Genomic DNA, 13,958 nt, shown 5'->3' with positions numbered 1-13,958 from the left:
GGGAAAACTTGACGAATGATTAATTGGCGAGAAAGAAGGTATGACGAGAAAGCAAGGAAGTGGTTCGAAAATCATTTTGAGACCGTTTTATCGTATATTAAGTACTTTGAGAATTCTGTAAACACGGGGATATCTCTCGCGCGTTATTAAAATATAATTCCTGACGCGCGGCTTAGAAACCCACCTGCTCGTGGATGAAGAAGTTCTTCTGTGAGTCCCTCTTCGAGTTCTCTGGATGGCGTCGCCGCAGGCACGTCGGTGGCGCTTGTGCACTCCTTCTTCTAATTATCAAACTTAGCCGCAAACCCTCCTGGGTCGCGTTTAACCTACATTTAAATTATATCTCCCGAGTCGTGATCAACTTCCTGATGAATAATCTATCCCGTTCCAACTCGGATCTCCGCCGGTCTTATAACCTTAGTTTCCAACCGACCGCTTCTCGACCTTCGCAAGAATCTCTCACTCTCCCCCCCCCCCCCCCCCGCGCTTCTCTCACTCTCTCTCTCTCTCTCTCTCTCTAACGCTTTCTCCTGGCATCTCCCAGCATCTCTTCTCCTGTGCGATCCTCTCATTTTCTCACTGTTTTTCCCCACTCCTCTTCCACCGTCCTACGGTTCAAAGTTTCGATTACGTTTGCCATGCTGAATAAATTCCACATTCTCCCAAAGCAATCTAATTAGAATAAAACTTTGCTTAGTGCATATTGGCCGAGTCGCAAGTAACGAATGCAAACCGGTACCACGGCCCTAACTTAATTAGGAGGTCGCAAAAATTAAAAGACAATGTTTCGTGCCCAGCTATTCCACGATTTTACGAATTTTACCAAGAATCAACGGTGTCGTTCTCACAGACTTTTTTTGAAACTGTTGTCTGCAATTTACTGATTGAACTGTATACTTCGAAGCATTTGCTACCAACGAACAAAAAATATTGCAAGATTCGGATTTTTTCTATCCGTTTTAGAGTCAACGAGCACATCTCTTCAATTATTTTAATTGGGGGTTTCCCTATTTTCGGATTCGGCACTCTGTGGCAAATTTGAAAGTTGAAGTTGCATCAAATCTGGAATTAGCGACTCATCTGCGGTCATGTCCTGAAACTTGATACGTCGATTTGTTGAATAATTTAGGCTTATCTTTAATCGTGCTTCATAATTTTTATCTCGGACAACATTTCAGCCGATAACAGTTTCAAATCTGACGCGTGCCGAATATATGCAAAAACGTATTACACAATCAAGGCATTTGTTAAAGCATCAACGAATCGTGTAACTGCTTAAAAACATGCGCAAAGGGGAAGCGGTTCTGATACGCGTACCAATATCATAATAGTATCACGATAAAGTATGATAGCGGGTTTTGGGATGTAAAGGGAAGAGGTTTCGTCAGCGAAGGATGGCGCGGCGTGGCAGACTGAGTTTCGATAGGATTTATCCCCATTGTGTACGAAAGTGGTCCAACAAAGGGAATTATGTGTAAGGACCCAGGGAAGACAATGTGCTTTCACGGATGTAAGACGCCCGGAGGCTTTAAGCAGTAAAATGTTGCGCAATATAATGCCCTCGGAGATTAGGGTAATATTGCCGCGTACACTGTACAGTACCGATTAGTACAGTTGGTTCCCTTCGTTTCATGGGCTGGAACCAGGGAAGCGGGAAAAGCGCGCTACGCCTTCGCATATTATATCTCAGAGCTCGAATCCCTGATTTATTGAAGGGGCGCCGTACAATACGTTCGAAAATTAAAAACACTTGACGCAACTTCGTTGAACATTCAGGCGAGTGGAAGGGCTCATCGAGGACTTGTTTTGTTTGAGGCAAACGTGCTCGATCACGCGAGTCTACGCAAAAGACACGGGAATAAACGTACTAGTTTTATGCCGCTGTGCCCGGTGGATATTACTGAATTTGAAAGCGAGCTTTTATTCATTAATCACATGATCTGTAGTTATTCGTAAGTTAGTTCAAAGCAATTACAATACAAATATTTAAGAAAATGAACAACAGATGAAGAAAAAATAGAGATAACGCAAGAGACGCTGAGGTTCCATTCATCGCTTGGTTTTCTGGGGATATGTTTATCTTTATGGGTATTTCAAAGGGGATCCCCGCTAAGCTGGATCGATTCGTCAGCCTCACGTATAGATTTGGGTGTTCTTTTTTACACCCAAGTCCTATTTTTCGCGCAATATCACAGAAAGGGAGAAAGGAACGGGCAGCGCTCTCGGGCATCGAGCCGTTAGTCACCAGGGAATTATACCCACGGGTTGCGTGAATAACACAAGGCTCATGGGGCCCTGAGGCAAGGCTGAGTCCGTCGAACGATCGCTGAACGGTCGTTGAACAGTCACCGAGGGTGGCACACGCGGGTTTGACGGTGCCTCGGGGGCGGAGGTGAGCACATACTGACGACCCGTTGAAAGGCGACCTACCAAGTAATAATCCCGGTGCTACGTCCACCCTCGATTACGTCTTCACCGATCGGTGATCCGTCCGTTCCTCTATTTTCTTTTTCCGTTTCTTCTTCTCTCGGAGCAATCACTCGCTGACTTCGAACGGAAGATTCTGGTCCTGAGAAAGCCACCGTAACACGGAGGAATATAAAAAGTATCAGAAAATTCTATCGCGTCAAAACTGGTCTCTGTTTCCGTCGTGCAGATGTTACTGCCACCTTTTGTTGTACGTCGGGGGTCTTCGGTGTGTGTGCTTTCCATCCTTGATGTGTTATGTGCGGGACACGAACCCGAGAGCCGACGACTGGAGGAAGGTAGCGAAGAATCGATGCGGCTTGCAAATAAAAATGTACAAGACACGTGGCATCCCTCGCTGAAATTCTGCAGGTCTCCCCTTCAGTGGGACAAGGACGATTGCTCGGGAACAGTGACCGATGATCCATATATCTAAACACCAGTGTCCCAAGGTATTGGATTACGCACAAACTTTTCGCTTAGCTCCCGATTTACTTTCTAGGTAGAATTGATAGTTTTAAAAATTTCGATCTCTTACCGTACTTTTGCGACTTAACAGAGACCCTCAAACATCTACAATCACAGCGTTTCATATTGTGATCTTCCTTTGAATCTCCAGATTATACGGGAATAGTTTCCTCGAATCATCAAATTAGTTCCAGGCTCATACCCAAAGGTGACACAACCCCGATATCAAATGATGCGCCCAAGGGATAATCCATCACTTATCGGACCAAACCGCTGCGAGGTGAACCCATACGTGAGTTAAATATTAGTTTGGATAAGCGACATCGGTACAATGTAGAAACCGCAGTGTGCTAAAATTGTACAACGGTATAATACGTACGAGTTGGAAGTTCCGATATTCGAACACTTGACAATAATTGCAATATTTATACGAATATATCGGGTACATAAGGTGTCGAAGCGATAAGAGCTTGAATTTATATTAATCTGTGCTTTTTACACCGAATCCCAAAAAAAAAAAAAAAAAAAAAAACAAAATCAGTTCGAAAACGAATTCTCGAATGAAATGTAAATGCGTCAATTTCTCGTAACGAACGCCGCGTCGCTAATTACACCTTGATTGATCGTAAATCAGAAGAATCGCTCAACAACTTGGGTAAAAGAGGCGGTGATAACATGAGACATGTGTAGCCGGATTGACCAAGTCCAACAAATTGTGACTAAGAGCGAATTGGCTGTAGGAGCGATCATTCGAGGAGAAAAAACGTTGGGTGAGGGGGATGTTCGGGGTACGAGGCGGATTTCCACGAGGCAAAGAGGAGCCTGGATACGTGTCCGGCCTTTGATCGAGCCGGAGCACGATCCTCCGCGTTGCCTTGCCCGCTCAATCAATGAATTGGAAACGTACATGCCTTGTATGTGAATGCGATACGGATACCCCTCGGCCCCGTTCGTCCCCCTTTGACGAAGAGTGGTGGTTATCTTGTACGAGTCTAGGTTACAGCTCTGCCAATTCGGTGCGCCTTCGCTGCCGCCATCGGGAACCAACCGAAATTTTTTATCCTTGTCCTCGCAGAGGTTTTATTAGCAGACCGAACCCAATCCAGAGAAAGAGAAAAAGTATCGGAGTATCGAAGAACGTCCGTCAGAGATTCGCAAGTCCTAATCTCAGACGAATTTCAACCGAGTTGTTACATGTCAACATCTGGCTGGCACTTTGGCTACTTTTTGTGCTATCGTAAGCTTGGGAACTTCGTCCAATACCGAGAATCCTGATTGTGACCGTTTTCACGCGAGTCCAAAGGCGCTGTGCTGATAATTTTTCTCGTATTCTAGACGTTATCTCCATAAAACCTTGTTTCCAAATCCACTCTCATACGGCCGTACTGTGCACGGTTTCCTTAATAAATCGGTTTCCTTTAAGCTAGCATTATTCAGATAGACTGAGGATAAATCCGACATGCGTGAACCGAATGTAAACTCCGGGCTTCCGAATAAGCCGGAAAGATATTGTCGGGCAAACGTTCCGACGTGAGATCACGGTTTCACGTGAAACGTGCAGCCGTTCTCTGCGGCTACACCGCTATTACCGAGTTAAAATTTCTCCATACAGCGTCCTGCAGCATGTCAGCTAAATCCAACAACCGATATCCGTTATACAGTGGCGTTTAAAAAATACGGGGGATTTAAATTTTCGTTACATGCAACTCCGTCATGCAGTGAACCTGGATCATTACCTGCAACGGGTCAACGGGTTAGTTGAAAAAGCTCGTAAATGACCGGCGCCAAGCTTTACGGAGCGGTGAAAACAATGAATATAACAATAACGCTTTTGGTCCTGTTCCGTTTCCGTTTGAACCTGCGGTATAATTCCGCTTAGAAAGTACTTTGAAAGAAGCAAAGAAAAAAACCTATCCGAATGGGAAAGATAAGGACAACTTCCCAGTAATATATTAAGCTCAACCTGTTTATGGTAATCGGGGTAATGACCCACGTGCTAATTTATCTCGTAAAATTTCTTGCTAAAATAGAATAGATACAGGGAGCGGAGTTTTTGCTGCTTCTTCGTTTTCTTCCATTTCACTGCGGACTCACGCGGTTCCGATTTCGCTCCTGGATTTTCTCCCTTGTCTTCAAATCACACATGTAACACGCCAATTTTGACGTTGATGCTCCCCAATCCGATGGGGTATTCGGGTCAGCGTATCAGACGGTAACCTGCTATAACGGAGAAAATGTCTCAGCATCAAGCGGGATTCTGTATTCAGTACGCAGAGCAGACGCCGGCTAGCGTCGACAGGCGAACGCCTCGCGGCCATATTGCTGCGGGCAGCATCCGTCGGAAACAATGCTCCCTCGCCTTTTCGCCACCCCTCTTCAACCCCGGTTTCAACCTATCATCTGCGCTGCTCTGACAATCTTTTCTCGTCCGCATTTCCGAACTTTTTTTTTTCTCCCTTTGTCCGTAGAATATCCGCGTCCACGTTTTGTAATATGGACTCTGTACACTCCTCAGGAATTTATACCGCTCTGTTGTACCTCATTGAACGTGGACTGAGACTCTCGGTCGATGGAAAATTCGGAACGTTTATTGTGTTTTGGACTAACCAATTCTTGAGGCACAACGGAAGAAGTTAAATTCATAATCAGTCTCTGTTGTTCACACATCGAAATTAAAATCTCAATCCAATTTGACTTTTTTGACGTTTCTTAATTGGCTTGTACGACGCTTCATATTTAATTAAATAATATAAATTTTCAACCCTAGATGTATTGCCTTCCTACTTCATCGTAGTACGAAAAGATATAGATATGGACCATTTTTTTTGTTCAGCAAAGCCGAGCTCGATAGATTCATTAGTTTTCGGGGGAGAGGCACGCAAGAGTTGTGAAAAGAAGAATTGCCCGAAGCATCTTTAGGGTTTATGAGAGTAGAATTGTGTGAGAAAATTCAGGTGGCGCGTGCAGGTAAGAGTTTATGGCTACTAAATTTTGATTAAAGATAACACGGTGATTCATTCGTGGTCGACACGTTTTTATCTTCAAGTAAAACCGCCTTGGTGACGGGTCGTCGAGGCCGGCAAGGAATTCAACCCACACGTTCAGGCTTCATCCGAAACTCTCTTTTTCGAAGCCTTATACTGCATCGCTTAACTCATAATCAGGATTGGAAAAATTATCGTAAACAATTACTCCCCCAAAATGACGTATTGTTGTGAGAAGAATACTCGAGGAGCAAAAGAGGGACACTTGAGACTTGGATGGAAAATGGCGATGGCGGCGCCGTTGTCAACGTCCTCTTAGATGTCCTAGATTCCTTTATCGCTTCTCAATGAAAGGCTGAGAGCTTATGTACTTATTCTCCAATATACCGGCAAACATCAACCGGCTGGTAACCCCGCTTTATCCGAGGACAGGAGTCTCCACTTTACGTCTTACTAACACACTGTAAAATCAATACAGAAAAGGATTTATGCCGGCATTGAATAAGCAGCAGTTCTGCAGTACTGTAAGTCGGATGAGCCATCGGTGATTCTGACAACTTCCGCGCAAGCTGTATGCATATACATTATACAAACAAAACTCTAAATATTCAGTTTTATGGTCTCCCTACGTCTGATTCGAAATTCATTCGAGCATCATACATCAGCAGACGCCTCCGCGAAATTTATTCGAATCAGACGTTTTGAAAAATTCCATCCATGCCGATGCTTGCAGACTTTCAGTGATAGGGTCATATTTCATGGAGTGTGGTGAAATTCATTTTTCGTATTTATAACCACGGTGATCAAATGTGGAAATATACCGACGATAATATATAATGCTTTTGCCAAAGTCACGTGTGAAGTTGATTTAGTATCGGTGATATCTGTAATGCCAAGTACACGCCTTTCAATCATCAATTTATATTCAGCCAACTGCAGGTTCAAATATAAAACATTGATTTTTCACGTTTAAATGAATAAGGTCATTATTTTACTACATTGAAACTACGAATGCATCATTTCACGGTAGGTGAAATTAAAAAAATCCCACGATTACCGATATATACTGCATCAAAGATATCTGACAATAAGGGATAAATTTCCGCACGAAGAAAAATCTGTTGAATATGCATGCGCGATGGTATCTACGTTTTCAGTACTTTTTTTCAAGTAAAAACTTGAAGCGCATTCGTAAATGTAATACCAAGCACCCGAATCGGCGTTCTTACTGAATCCCTGCAATTTCTACTCCAACAAAATTCTATCCATATAATTACCGTAGCACTTGTGAATCCGATAGGTTTTTTTCTCTGTGTAGGATGCCTATTTGAATTTTATTCGTTCCCACTTGATATCATGGTTTACGATTAGTATTCAGATCGCGAAAATCTTTGGCTTGCCGGTTGAGAATTTTCATTTTCAAATATGACCCAGTTCTGCGATTCACGGACGAATAATTATTAGAATTTAAATACGTTCATTGCAGATTTTTTTCTCAAGCATATTTCCAGGTGAAGTAGCATTATTTCCATTTCATTATCTCACTGTTATGACATTAAGAAATTCCATTCCCAGAGCATATTTTCCAGGCAATAGCACACGTGTTACGCCACGACCTACCTTTTTCAAAATTTCAACTTTATTCTGATCTTTACTGGCTTTTATATTTTCACGAATAGACGCATTTGCGATTATTCCATTTTCCGTACCGAATCAGGTTCTGCCCTGATTCGATAGAATTAGGTAATATTTGGAGTCGTTTTAAATAATACTCAACTACGTTACCAATTTTAATAAATAATCGCTTCAAACTAATAACAATTCAGTTATTTCGTATTATAATTAATCGTGAGTGAACTTTGTAGACATTTTTGAACAATAACTTTTCGACGACAAAAATATCCAAATTCTAAATTCACAAATTATTCTGAAGCTTATCCAGTACTGCATTCAATACTGTCAAGTAGCTGTTCGCCTCTGTGAAAATGTGTTGGCCTTGATAATGGACGCTGGGTATCACGTAACCATTGGTTGAAAACGGGGTATAATGATATCCGGTTTTATTTCATTTTCCCAGTGAATTTTTCAATTCTCACGTAAGGTGCGGTCTCCCGATCACAGAATAGGTACCAACTGATCCGTGGGTAATGGGCACGAGTAAAATAGTGAAACAAACCTGAGTCATCCGATCGAAGGCGGAGGTGGTAGACACAAATTTTTCACCGGGTCATCGACTCGGAATAACAAATTACAAGCGCGTTACGTAGTAGACTAGACCCGAATGAGCAAAGCCAGTGAATCGAATGCGAGGAAGCGATACCAGATCGTCGGAGTGACTCGAGAACGTGTCCTTCGCCCCTCGAGAGTTCCTTCAAGGACCGCGGTCTCGGTTGTATTCAACCGTCGACGATGACCCCAGCAACCACCTTGTGAAATTGAATGGACGATGCGTGGGTGCAGTTACGATAACAGTTCCAACTTTCACAGTTTCACACCTTCCACTTTGAAATTTATACGTGAAAAAATACTGCTTTCCTACTGTTCCACCAGCCAGTGGCGACTCACGGGGATTTTTCATCCGTGAATTGTTCGTGCAAATCTCAGCAAACAATTTTCAGCAAGCTTAGTCACTAGGGAATGAACTGGAAAATTCTTTGGTCAACTAAAAAAAAAAGAAGAAATCTGAGCTTGCATTCCTTATTTCTCAGAATGTCTTGGAGCTGAAACTATTTTTTGTAATTCGGTGAAAGACGAGTTTCGATCAAATAGAAACAAAACGAGATCTGATCAATAATGGTCGTCGTTTCCTTTCATTCGCAAATACCATCCGCATATTTCATCAAAAACTCCGATTCTGCGTATCAAAAAAGTAAAAAAAAAAAAAAACAAATCATTGTTCAAAGCGATACCAAGGACTCATAAAATCATGTAATTAACTTCGGTAACAATTCCAGCTCAATTTCTCATAGCTAAATATCTCTTCTCTTGTGAACTGGAATGAACAACTCGTCTTCAAAAATGAAAACGGTGACTTGGTCAAAGACTAAAACAAGCGACGAGAGTACGGATGAACTGGTATTAAGAGATATTAACGGGTCAGAAGATGGATAACTTTAAATATGAATTCACGATACCGAGCTTTCATCGAAGACGAAATCCGATCAGTTGAGTGTGAATTTATCGAATGACCAAGGCGACACAATTGCGCATCGTAGGCCAATCCTTCCTTCATTTGATACCTGCCTGTATCCGTTATGTTATCCGCACGGAGATGAAAGTTGCGGAACGCCATGTCATCTCGGCCTCATGCATCTCTCGCGACAAGGCATTGCCGCACCCTACCTGCTTTGCCAAGTTCAAATTTGGCGCGTTAATAAATTTCGCCGGTATAAGGTAGGTGTGCGGGGTTCGAACGGCGCGTTCGTGCTAGGACCGGATTGTCCCGCTAACTCTGTGACCCTTCCTATAGTCGGACGCAGGGGTTGGGTTAGGGTGGATGGATTTTAGAACGAGTCTTTGATCTGTGGGGATCGACCGACCCGAGACCCTGAGAAAACCGGAAGTGTTTCTACTGCAGCTATAAAAGCTCTGCCATAGCGCAAAGACGGTAATCATCTATTGTTTCCAGAGCTCGAAGTATAATCTTTCAACTCGGTGACATGTACATATGTATTTCTATATGTGTTACATAGCTTCGTAGGTACGAAAGCAGAAAGAGAAAAAAAAATGGTAGAAGAGGAGGAAGAGATCTATCAGACTACAATGGGCAGGTGGAGGCGACTCAGAAGCGCAGCCACATAGAAAATGCACCGGGAGTAATTCTGGGAGCGCGAGAATTGCGGCTCACGCCAAAAGACTCATGAATACTATTCTCGCGATAAATCGCTCCTCGGCTAATTGTTCACCGCGACTTTGGACCAATTGTACCGCGACACCGGCATTTTGTTCTTGGTCGCGATAGGGAATCCCATAGAAAACGAGACAGTCAATCTTGGGTAACCAATTAATAAATTCAAGGAGGTTAATCTTTTCACGTCCAATTATCAACTGAATTTATATGTACCTGAAACATGAGGTCAATTTGTATCTTCACCGTTCGCGTCCGGTCAATAATCGTCGAAATAAGCGTGACAATCGTTGTTCTAAGTCAAAAGACGTGTTCTTGCTTAGAAAATTGGAGGAGATCCGGAGTAATTTCGCGAAAGTGCAGATTTTAATACCCCCGTTTGGGGTTTTCCGCGCTTTTTGCAGTCTTTCAAGAGTTCCGACAACTCCTCACCCCGCGCTATGCGATTATGAGGGTGAGTCAAAAGTTTGTCGTAGGTAGGTGGGAATAAGGTCTACCTACTTTGCTGAGCATAATATCACAAAGTAAGTAAGTAAGCGTCACTTTGCAGGCAGTTAACGCGGCGCCTACGGGAAGAGGAAAGGTAGACGCGATATGCTCGCGGGGTCATACTCGTGGATGTTTTATCTTGCCGGGGCCTCGACAAGCCCGACGCCCGGTGTCAGACCGCCGAATGTAAAGCAGGTGGGCCAACGCCGGGTAACCTTTACGATCTACAAGACCCCGCTAATTTGTTAGCACCCGGGCAAGAATTTAATTCATATTTTAATTTTTAGGACTTGTTAAGTAAGTTGCTCCAGAGTTAGAATTAACTGTTGCTATAAATTTCAACAGTCCTCCACCTCCTCCACCACCACCGCCACCACCTCCATTGCCCCTTCCTTTGACCGACATAAGCTTCTTTTCCGCCCGCTCCGCGCAACTTTCGCACTTTATTATCCAACGGAATTATTCCCTATCGCGAAATGAGTCTGAGGGCTGCGAAATAAAATCAGAAATTACCAAATTTCTCCAGTTTCCTTCATTCCACTTTACGCATAGCCCAATTCAGCCTCATATAATTTCAAAGGCAGTTTAAATCTCATCTGGCTTGGAATGTACAATAAAAATTGCAAAAATCACAAATACATTGGTAAAAAAATTGGAGAAAACTTCAGTCCGTAAAATAATCACCCGATTATACAATATATTTGTGATTTGATGCTTCCGATTCATTATGCAACTTCAATATCCCTCAACAATCAAAAGTCACTGTTCCTAACACCCGGATATTCATTTCGATCTCAGCTCATGAAACATCACCTTTCTTCTCGACTCTCTTTATAGTTAAAATATGTGACAGAAACAATGCTGACACCGCGGATGAAAAGTGGCTTTTAGCTACGGAGGGAAACACAACAGCTGTACCGCCCCCTTCAACAGCGGACACTTCGTATAACTCGCATCCCTGGATATTCGCGACGCAGAGCTTCGCCTCATTCCGATGCAGCGAGTAGAGAACGGTTAGTATGAAATGGCGGCACGAACCTCGGCCACCGTATCACAAAATTGTTGTAGCCTAAAGCTGTAATGGGAACCATCCGTCACAACTCGGGACTCGAAACTGCGGGATGCGGCTGCAGCTGCAGGAGCAGCTAGATGTCGAAGTCAGCGAACACCACCGTTCACCTGGATAAACGAGAAAGGCTGGACGTCCCACAGTGGCGCGGCATTTTGCAATGTGTCCTCGCGTGATATCCCAGCCTGTATTTCGCACCGACGCGACGCCGAGCGTCGGTTAATCACGGTTCCTCGTCCCCGCGAGGCATGGCCATGATCGGTATGATTCCGGTATTGCTGCATCAGGCCGCAGTTGCAATGGGAAAATGAAAAAAGCGCGGTGACTCCGGGGTGTTGCTGGGATGTCGTCCAATCGGCAGCATTGCCGTTATTTATCGACTCTTTTATTTACGGCCATGGTGGTCACTGATTCATTGACAGATTCGGTGTTTATATGCGCACCATAAAGTTTTGCCCTCGGGTCCAGCAGGTGTTGGCCGCTGGGCGAGTGTTCTGACTTCCCCCACCCGTTATTGCCACAATATTTTATCCTCATTTCTAACAATCGCTGTTCCGGATGAATGCCTTTCTTTTTTTCTCCATGCTGCGTGCTCGTGTCGTAACTTTTACAACTACGTCACCGCACTGAGAAAACATTTCGTTCGTTACCGTTACTAGAGAATAATAGTGGAATAGGTATCGTTACAATAACTGTTTGAATATTGGACTCACAATAAAACGACGTAAAAGCAACTATTTTGTACATCTAGAGTTGTCATTACTACATTTTCTCGTACTAATTGCGATGCAAAATCAGTTTGTTTGGTTTATTGTACTTTTTTAATTAAATAAGACCTTGAAATCAATCTATCGTCGCAACAACATCAAATTTTTACAACAGTTACAAGAAAATATCGTAACATTGACCATAATTAAAAAGAACAATAACAGGTACTATATTTTGTGGTTACAGGTATGAAATTAATTTTTATTTTGTGCCCAGAAATATATTTGTCAGTTGTGATACTAGTTGAGGACTGTGTAGTAACCACAACAAAAAACTTCTCTCGGTGCATTAGCTAACAATAGTTATTCGAAATGCGTCACATTCTGTTTAACTTAAATTGATTTCCATCTTCCGCCAATCTTCAATGTTCATACTTCGATGAGAAATTATGATCATATCTTACCGTGCCAATTATGCCACCGTGAAACCACGTTTCAAACTAGCGAGTTTTAAATTTTTCGACTGGTCGGGTGACAGCATGGGGGGGGGGGAGTTTATTAGCTGTAATTGACTCAACGGGGGTGAAGGAATAATTCCTCACCAACTTCTCGAATAAAATTCACAAACTTTTCGACAGTCACGGATATTTTAATATGTACTTTTCCTTTCTGCCTCTTATTCGGATTTACATCAAAGATATACTTCTACGAACAATTAATTTATATCGAAGACGTACTTCTAGGAACAATCTATTTACTATACGTATATTTAAGCATACACTTTTAGTATATCGATTGGATTTAATGGAAGATTGGCGACTATTAGAAAAAAAAGGTGAAGAACGGTGAATGAGAAACAGGAAACAGGAGGAGGATTTGTGGAAGGAAACAGCTAAGGAAGTGGAAATAAGAATCTATGAAATTTTTCTGGCGTCTATTAAAAGCCATTCGGTCTTCCCCTTCGGGCGCGACAGTTTTTGTTGCCCGTTCCCGTGTCCTTATCCCCCTATTCCTATCGTAATGGCAATTTTTTTGCGTCACCTTGATATATCTGATATATTCTACAAGTTAGATTGCAAAAACGCACGCACGAACTTTGCCCCGGTCTTCTGGTGGAGTGGCAAAAATAGCGGAAGAGCTTTGGCAAGAAGGGAGGGGAAGCGGATGAGGGGCAGGCCGAGCTATAAGTTATGCCGCGACCATAAATCCAGGCACTTTTAAATGTCTTGTATTTTCCGTGGAAAAGAGGAGATTCGAACTTAGTTGGAATTATTTTCCCTCCTACTTTTTTCGGTGCACCGCTGCAGGGAAAATTGTTACTTCATTAGCCGCCCGCACGACGAGACAGTTTTTTGTGATCCTCACAAATTACTCTACACGGCTGAGCGTCGTTGTACACAAGCGGTAGTTTCTTACAGGAATTTCGTCGGTGAAGCTATGCTAAAAACGCTGCGGAATAATTTTGAAGCGAAACTCTACGCGTGTAACCCGGCGTAACTTATAACCACATGGCGTTCAACTCTCGGCCGAAAATCGTTTTATAGATCGTCGATCTCGAGCCTTGTTGTTCGTTGGCTGCAAAATCCCATGACCTTATTTCAATCAGGCCACGTTTTGAATATATTATCAATCCTAATTACTCTAATTAATTACCCAGAATGCCGTTTACTCGGGCCGGGTGAATTGGGTAATTTCGCGGAGTTATGGATCGATGGATTCTCGACGCCGCTCGAAGGTACTTGTGCCGTACACACACCCGCTGCCCCTACCCACCGTAGGAGTTTATTCTCCATGAAACAAACCCCGCTGATAACACTCCGCGGGGTACAAAGAGGCCACAGGGGTTCGTAATTGGTAGACATTCGCCCCCGTGGCTACGATCGGTGGCATGACAAGACACTCTCGCTACAGCCGGCTGGAAAATGTTC

General features: G+C 43.2%; 1 protein-coding gene across 1 annotated transcript in view; it reads right to left on the bottom strand.

The window, feature by feature from the left end:
* Window positions 1-13,958, bottom strand: part of LOC107216804 (toll-like receptor 6) — a 98,108-nt gene that overhangs the window by 20,242 nt on the left and 63,908 nt on the right. The window lies entirely within an intron of this gene.

Source organism: Neodiprion lecontei, chromosome 4, assembly GCF_021901455.1.
Source record: "Neodiprion lecontei isolate iyNeoLeco1 chromosome 4, iyNeoLeco1.1, whole genome shotgun sequence".
Lineage (NCBI taxonomy): Eukaryota > Metazoa > Arthropoda > Insecta > Hymenoptera > Diprionidae > Neodiprion > Neodiprion lecontei.
Note: the sequence above shows the minus strand (reverse complement) of the source record. Positions and strands in the feature narration are given on the sequence as shown.